Source organism: Branchiostoma belcheri, unplaced genomic scaffold (genome assembly GCF_001625305.1).
Source record: "Branchiostoma belcheri isolate BF01 breed outbred unplaced genomic scaffold, Haploidv18h27 scaffold63, whole genome shotgun sequence".
Taxonomy (NCBI): domain Eukaryota; kingdom Metazoa; phylum Chordata; class Leptocardii; order Amphioxiformes; family Branchiostomatidae; genus Branchiostoma; species Branchiostoma belcheri.
In genome coordinates this window covers 725,354-734,130 of record NW_017804276.1, presented here as the reverse complement: position 1 = coordinate 734,130, position 8,777 = coordinate 725,354, and the positions used below count along the sequence as shown (strand labels likewise).

The window sequence follows — 8,777 nt, the reverse complement described above, 5'->3', positions numbered from 1 at the left end:
CCCCCACACACACACACACACACTTGTAAGCAGGCGGGTGCGTCATGAAATTTAGACAATTTTGGCGTTAGTGGGGTTGTGTGGCGTAACTGCAGAGTGCTCGACTCAGAACCAAGAGTTCCCGAGTTCGAGTCCTGACATGCCACCGATCTTGTGCCCTTGGGAAAGGCACTTTACACGACTTTTCTCACTTAAGTTACATGGACGTTATGCCATCGTTATATAACATTATAAGACTAAGACTAAGACTCACTCTGAAAATGAGTATTATCCTGGTATTTGTCTTCTGTGTTGGTGGCAGGGTAAAAAAAGTTTATATAGTTGCGGTTCACATCCTTTGGTCGGTCGACAAACATGAAACATAGTGGATCAGTCTTCTGAATTTGTGTTACCTACCTCTGACAGGAAGACATTGCTCTAACCTTTGTGTATATGGCTAATGGCTAACAGTATGTGTGCAGTTTCGGTGTCTAGCTGTCAACAAAATAACTCAAACAAGAAATCAAAAACCTTCAAACCCCGTGGAAATATTTAGATTTTTTGTCGAATTTTTGTGTTTTATTTAGCGTGAATTTCTCTGTTTACAATTAATATTTTCATTGAATTCAGTTTAACACAAAATTCCTTGTAAGCCATTAAGATGTTTTGGGTTATAGTAACTTGACTGTTCTGTGGATTTTTACAATTGGCGTCCTGCCAAATGCTAACTAGTACCCGCAGGTAATACTAGTACCTGACCCTTACGTGACTTTGCTGAAAGGGAATTCGCGAAGCGACACGGCCAATATATATGGGGTTTCGTGTCGCAAATACCAGACGCGTTTTCCAAACCCTTCAGACCTTGTCTGTGTTGATTTTAACCATGCTTGGTCGCTAGTGGAAGCGTGTTTTTCTGTGCCTCGTCGCGGATTGGTCGGGCCGGTGGCGTGGGTGCCAGACGGTCGCGTCTGATATACGCCCGTTCTTGCGAGTCTCTGCACTACCTGCAGACGCCCAGGTACTGAAGCACTATGGCGGCGGCACCAGATAATAGACTGGTGTGCTTCGTTAAAGTGGATCCTTCATTTCAAGTCGTCATGATCGCGATGAACGAACTGTATGAGAAGGGACGTCTTCAACATGTTTGCACCGTGACGGCTGGGAACGAAGGCTTGCGAAGTGCATCCGACAGCCAACACTTTGGTGGTCCCACTGACGGAACCGGCTATGGGTTTGCACGCACGCTGGGAAGTGTGCTCAGAGCCTTCATGTTGAGATCCACCATGATAGAAAAGTTGCATGATCCAAAGTCAGATTCGAAGGAATACAATCTAGATGAAAAGCGAGCTGCTGATCAGAAGGTTCCAGCTGGCTACTACCGTGAAGTTCAGGCGAAGGTCAAACCAGAGGACCAGCAGCTGCCACTCGTTCAGAACAAGGACAAGGCACGAGCTAAGGTACAAGCTCAGGAGATAAGCGCCAACTTTGACCGTCTGTACCCACATTTCTCCACACAGAACAAGCTCGCTGAGGTGGCCCAGGGGACCGAGGTAAACCTCTCAGGAATGATGGTGATCGTGGAGCTGCAGGGAGGCAACATCGTCAAGCTTCACACCATAAATACGACGGTGAGAGCCAAGCAAGATCCCCAGAATCGCCAGAATCCGAACGAATTCGAATGCCCCAACCCAAATGTGGTACGCAACACTGCAGCAGTACTCGACTTGCAAGATGAACAAACGGACGGTGATTTTCCTCTCTTCGACGGACTGAAGTGCCTACTGAAGCCTATTGTGAAAGCGGAAGTCAACAGCATGTCAGAGAAAGATATAGAAGCCCTACTTGAGAAGCTTCGCATCCAAGAAGAGATTGAAGAGAGCAACCAGGAAGACGGCTCCGAAAAATCCGACGACACTTCTTCGGACAAGCCAACCGAAGAGAAACAACCCCAAAAGAGCGAGGACAAGTGAGATGGAAGAATTCACAACATTCTGTAAATTCCTGGCATATTCTGTGACACTGCATATGAATCAACTGTTCCTCTAGGCCACTTTTTGGCGATGTCTTAGATAATTTGTCCCATATATATTTCACGCGAGCAAGCTCCTCGTCTCCTGTGGACATTTTCTTCAAGATCCTTGTCTGATCACTTACAGACGATTAGATGGTATGTGCATCATTCTTATACTAGTAAGCTGATATATCCTTACTATGTAGTGCCTATTGTGTTGGCAGCGAAGTTGTGTATATAGGAAAACATGCATGCTGTATGGAAAGATCTTTAATTTGTCACTGTGAACTCATCGTAAAAGTACAATCGAAATGTCTAAAATGTCACAATAACGAATTAAGATGCAGCCGTATGTTAATCATGCATCACCATGCATCTGGACTTCATTTTTACTACTGAAAGTTACTAAGGCCTTGTTGATTTGATTATATGGATGACATCCGCGCGCGCATGAATTTTCGGCCGTTTCCAAAAAAAAAAGCTTTCAACCATACTGTAAATCGTGCAAAACAGTTGCTAAATGAGCAAAAATATACCATAAGTTGCAAGGAAAACGTTTAGAAATGATACCAATGTCGTATAATGCCAAAATCAAAGGAAAAAAGACAAAAATGTAAAGAAATGAATTCGAAGAGTAGATTATTCGCCATAACATATTCTGTGCCATTTGTTCCACCTTCTTGACCACGTAGATTTCATAGTGAAAGCTAACTTTTTTTTTTGCAAAACTTTTTTTTTATTCGCACGCGCGCATCAGTTTTGGGGTTCCCAGAGGATGTCATCCATATAATCAAATCAACATGGCCTAAACGAAAATGCAAATACTTAATATACATTAAAAAATAACCTTCTTGTTGATGGTAATGAGTTGCTTTTAGAATGTTCCTTACCCGATGTTGAAGATTTAAAAAAAATAATATTGGACAGAAATCTACATAAGGACTAAAGAACGCTGAACCAAAAAATACTAATTTTATGTAATCACTGGAGACTGGTTTACTTAACATATATTTGTAGATGCAGGACTATGGAGTTGATATTACAGTTAACTTTAGCAAGTTTTATCTTATAAACTAGAACATAATGGGTGGTTATTCTACTCTAGAGATCTTGATAATAATTAGCAATTCAATTATTGTAACAACCTTAAAATTTTCTAGCAGTAGTTCTTCTGTAAAGGAGTTTTGTAGTGTGAGTTTTTACTTTCGCTAGCTTCTGTCAAGTGTGCCATAATAAACACAAAATGATCCTGAAAGACTATATGTGTATGCTTTTCCTTTCTCGCTTGCGTATGATGTTATGTACAGATGCGGCTGTCGCCCTAATAAACACCGACAGTTGGCAAAAAATTATATACCAAACTTTGAGGTCTCACATTTTTACAGTAGAACACAAACCAGCTTAGCGATTCAAACTATGTCAATCACGATCATACAGGCAACATCAACAGGACTAAATACGACTAGGTTAACCATCCCATAGCCTGACGGTGGCTAACTACTAGTAAATAGCGATTCTAGCGGTCCGCCTGTCATTGGCAACATTTATGGAGTTGCTCGGCGTCAGAAAGCAAGAAAAGGAAATATTTGAGTTGAAATATTTGATTTGCAAGACTCGACGTTTCCTAACATCAGAAGAGCGTATTTTTGTTGAAATATCTTTCTCCATTGAATATCTTTTCTGAAAACGCGACCCCAAAGTTGGGCGGCAAAACCGACATTCTGGTGGCCCCTCCCACGCTAGCCTGGTTACCAAACCTATTATGGCTCCCGAGCCCATCCTCTCCGCAAATAGGAGAGGATGTAGGACTCGGGAGCTATAATAGGTTTGGTAACCAGGCAATTCCCACGCTGCTTTTGACTGACACTGAGGCGTTCTAAATAGAACAGGGGGCGGGGCTTCTAAGTAAGTGCGCAGTAAATCGCCGGAAACGTGACTTTGTATGGTATGTTTTGGCCGCGATATCCCTGAAATCGTAATATCTGTGTACATATCTTTGTATTTTCTGAAAAGCCTGTTAGTTATAGCCTTTATAGGTGGCGTAATGTTGGTGGTCCAGCGAAGACTTCCTGGTATTCGTCCGCGCGGATGGTTATGTGGCCTTTTCGCCTGACCGCCGGGATGGTACGTTCTATATGCGTTCTGGGTGTGTTCGGGCCATCGAAGATAGCGATAAACTTATCGCATCGATTTTAATTAAATTCAAATTTTGGAAACATTAGGTTCTGAGCTTCTTCGAGTACTAAGCCGTTACCCTGGGAAAATTCGTTTTTTCCATGCAGCCATGGTTAAAAATGACGAAAAAAATGACCCCTTTTTTAAAAATGTACTTTGATGTGCCTTATTTACCCCTAAATAAATTGGGCGCAGAAAATATCAATCAAGTGTATTGATAAGCGGCACGGCACCCCTTTCCACCAAAAGAGTGAAAAATTCCGACCCGCGTTTAGTACAGAAATGACAGCCCGTCGGGCTGAGGGTGTCAAATTGCTCGAAATACGGAGAGAAACTCCGGTCCGATACCTTACGGTGTTCAACCGAAAGGGGTATTTACATTTCATCTATACCACAATCCCTTGCGGTCGTAACTACAAAGTTCAAAGTTCGTCGAGTTCTTCACGGTAACTTTTCAACACTTTCAAGAGGTTTTACTCAAATATCGGCAACTGTCTGGTCCAAATATGCGTCATGGTACTCATAGGTGTATAGAGGAAGATATCACCCCACACTACGACACGAGATGTCGATGGCTAAACATTTACTAAGGTACATGAGGTATTTTCGGTGAAAAGTTGTTGACAGTTTCGGGGGTATTTTTGGGTGCGGGTGGGTGGGGGGCATGCACCAGTTCACTTTCACTTTTGATATGTTTCAAAATCACTCGTCATAAACAATCGAAGGAAACTTTAGTTTGAGTACCTTGTGTGGTCACCGGTTGATTCAAGATACATTAATTGTTACATTCTCCTAGAACTTAGTATTTTAATGATTTAGAACAATTTTAAGTACATTTTCAGTAACGAGTCAGGGGTACTCGAAAGCTCTGACCTGCACAAATTACATGTAGCCTGTAGGTAAAGTAAGAGCTGTGCAGGTTTATGATGATGATCATTTTTTTTGCAACATGATCGGAATTTCAAAAATGCAAATTAAGGCCACACCAATTTAATTTCTTGGTTAACGGATTTTTCTAGAAAAATAATGGAACGGGTGGACGAAAAAAAAGTCAACACATCAGGCTTCAAAATTTAAACAATGAATGAATTTGGAATTTTAATGATACCACTGCATTGAAATATGGAATAACTGTAACAACTAGGAAGAAAAGGGACTGTTTGAGCATTTTGCAGTTGATTCTGAATTTTTTTTTTTTTTTGCAAATCAGAAAAAAATGAAGCGGGCGAGTCCGTTAACCAAGAAATTAAATTGGTGTGGCCTAATATGGAATAAAACCCACTAGTAACTTTTCAAGCAACAAGGGCTAGCACAAGTCTGTCTTTGATATAGTGTTACAATCAATGGGGATAATCATGAGTTTCTGTATTTTTTCTAATAAATAAAACATAGCTGTCTTTCGTATTTGGCTAATTTTGCATTGTGCTGTCTCTAGCATTGAGACCCTTGAAATCTGTTGTACATAATTTGAGAAATGTAAGTAAAGTGAAGTATGTCCATCACAGAACTCACTGGGAGAGAGGAGACAATTAGACTGAAGTCCTCATCGAAATCAATGGCTAGCCTTAGCAAGTAAACGACATGCTGCAAGCCATGGAAGGAGAAGACATGCACCAGGATATGTCTTTGCTGCTGCCTTCTGCACTCCGTGGAAGACTCTACAACATGAAGCTTAAGTTGCAGGACAACTGGCTTCCTGGGCAATGTTGTAGAAGTCTTCCTTGTGACGTCAATCCAACAGCTACATGTACATGCTGCAATAAGGAAACAACAAAGGTAGAATAATATAACATTTCATAAGACATGACATGTTTTTAATAAAAAAACATATGTTGTTGTTTTGGGTGCTGATTTAGGGGCCTGGGGTTTGTATGTTTGGGTTCCAGAGTTGAAATATAGTGTAATAGTTGAGAACTAGAAAGTTAAGTTATACAAACCTATATGAGTAATATCACATTCTATATTCCTTCATTGGTATTTTTGGTATTATCAGTACCCATTTATTTATTTATGACGATTTACCACATTTGTGGAAGGATTGACATAACAGGTGAATATCACCTTTTCAAAGATGTCAAACCTGAGACCAGACTGTAATGTTTGAACCACTCACACCGGGAAGGTCCCCTACTCTTTTCGATAAGTGTGGTGGGTTCTTGCGTGGGGTGTGGCTCTCCCAAACACGGGACCTCCATTTAACGTCCTATCCGAGGGACGTCCCTAGCCAAAGCTAGGTACTCATTTTCACCTGAGTGAAGTGAGGACCCATGATTCCCAAAGCGATTTTTTTAAGTCAATGAAAAAATGTGTAAAAACTACATGTACTTACTAATTTTAAATCCCAGCTAGGCTAGCCTTAGTACACAAAAGCCTACTTGTCATTGACATAGTATGCTGCCTTGCAATGTAACTACCTGAAGCTCATTGTCATCTACATTTTAACATTGTTGAACAGTTTTTTCTTAATCTGTTCTGTTTACTAATAGATAACAGAAGAATGTAAGGAACAAGAGGATGGATGTTGCCATCTTCAAGAAGTTGCCAACACCACAGGCTGTGTGGTTGTCATGGTAACAGAAGAGGGCACTGATGTCATCGTTCCAGCAGGGACAATGACTGGTCAGCAGATATTTGTAGCCAGGTGGGAGGGACAGTACGTACCATTGCAAGAGGAAGGTGGGTTTAACATTTACGCTGCTACTAGTAAAGTCTAGCTGGCTTTGGCACCAAATTCGTGCAGATAAAGCAAACCAACAGGAAGAAGGCTAACTGTATGTGTATTTTATGTTTGATTTATGGGAGTGTTAAGAGAATTATTCATTATCATTGATGATGAACTACTCATAGATTTATATGACTTTTTTTATGAGTAAGGCCACACCAACTTAATTTTTTGGATTGATTTTCGCCTGTCGCCCTCAAAAAAAAAAAAATCACCTCAACCGAGGCTCTGGCCTGGCTCTAGGCCTGGGTAGTCCATGGTATTCAGCGACAAAATGGAGCCGAGCACCCAGGCTATCGAATTCGAAGCTCCACAACTCAAGAACTCAGTACATAAGTACTAGTACAGTACCGATTCATAAATGCCGCAAAAAGCCAGCATGTGACGGCTTGTCGAATACGTCGCTAAGTACTGTCGCAAATTCACAATACCAGCTTTGTATTATTCCTGTGGTTTGGTGGCATTTTTATTTTTGGCCGGAATTTTTTTTTATTCACCCGCGCGCACTAGTTTGGGGGTCTTCAGAGGATGTCATCCATAAAATTAAATCGGTGTGGCCTAACATTGAAATTTACCTGCACCAGACAAATTTTACCTGTACCACTCAGACTTAAAAGAAGTAAATGGATCCTTCTAAATCCACATTAAACCTACATGTAGTACAATATGGACCCAGGGACATTATATACTAAGTAGTAGGATGTGATGTCTTTGATGGACCAGTGCAGATTATAATCAGAAATACCTGCACAGCACCAAATTTACCTTGAAGTTTACTAAAGGTGTATTTGCACCCCATATTTTGAGCCCTGTGGTTATATCGGTTAGTCCTGTCAGTCATCATCCTTCCCTTCCTTATTAATATGACATAGTAGTCTGAATTATTACAATTTTACTGTGTTACTGTGAATATGTGCAATGTTAGGTTCGTTATATAGCATCTTACTTACATTCTGCAATATTGAAAACTCCCAGTATCCAGACACAATCCTCCTGGAAAGACTTTGCGCGAAAACAAAACAGGATGGACCAAAGTAAAAGCACCAAAGATGTGTAAAAGGTATGTACAATTAGATGTTTTTATAACTAATATGTCGTAACTTTCATGCTATATCCTTACACAACTTAAGGCACTTTACCAACAAGTTTTTGAACTGTCATCTGATCCTTCACAAGTTGAAATTACCTGAAGTCTGTGTTATCATCATGTGACTTGAAACGTAATGTAAGCAACGGGTCAAATTTAAGGTGCATGGCATCGTTATAAGCCCCCATTGGTTGAGGGATCCAGGTGTTCTTACACCCATCTGAGAAAGTAAAATTTCCAAATCCCTTTCTAGATTATCTTTCAACTTTATCTATTGACTCGGTATTGCGAGGAGACTGCAGCTGGTCTTACGGAAATTAGAATCATGACTCTCTCTTAATTGATCGATTGATCACAGGTAGTAAGATAGATACTAGTAGATGAACTTTCATTCTCATTAATGTGTTCCAAAAACAAACATGTTATGAAAATTTACATTCAAATGTAAAAAACTTTCTTTCTTCTGAATGTTCTAAGATGGATAAGAGTCCTGACTTCATTTATTGTCTTGGATCAACCTGTTGGGGGCTAAACATTATTGCTTTTTTTACTCACCACGATAGGATTGGGAAAAGACTCAACCACAAAACTACCACACAACACTGCCAGTCTGAGAAAGAAGTGCCAATCAAAGGTAGCTTATATAGTTCCTAAGTCTTATATTTCCTCTCTCTACAATGAACTTAGGCCTAAGAAAAAAAATGTTGAATGTGTTTCCTATTTCATGAACAAACCAAGAAAAAACTGCCGACCGTATTTTGTGGGTACCCCTGCAGGGAACATAAACATTTTGAGATGAGTGA

The 8,777-nt window shown here is 40.5% G+C and overlaps 1 long non-coding RNA gene across 1 annotated transcript; it reads left to right on the top strand.

Annotated features, from left to right (window-relative positions):
- The first annotated feature begins 4,581 nt into the window (after positions 1 to 4,581).
- On the top strand, positions 4,582 to 7,948 carry LOC109483252. The gene is made up of 4 exons (XR_002141004.1): positions 4,582 to 4,756; positions 5,671 to 5,941; positions 6,652 to 6,841; positions 7,863 to 7,948. It is a non-coding gene; the product is annotated as an uncharacterized LOC109483252 (long non-coding RNA).
- Positions 7,949 to 8,777: the final 829 nt, after the last annotated feature.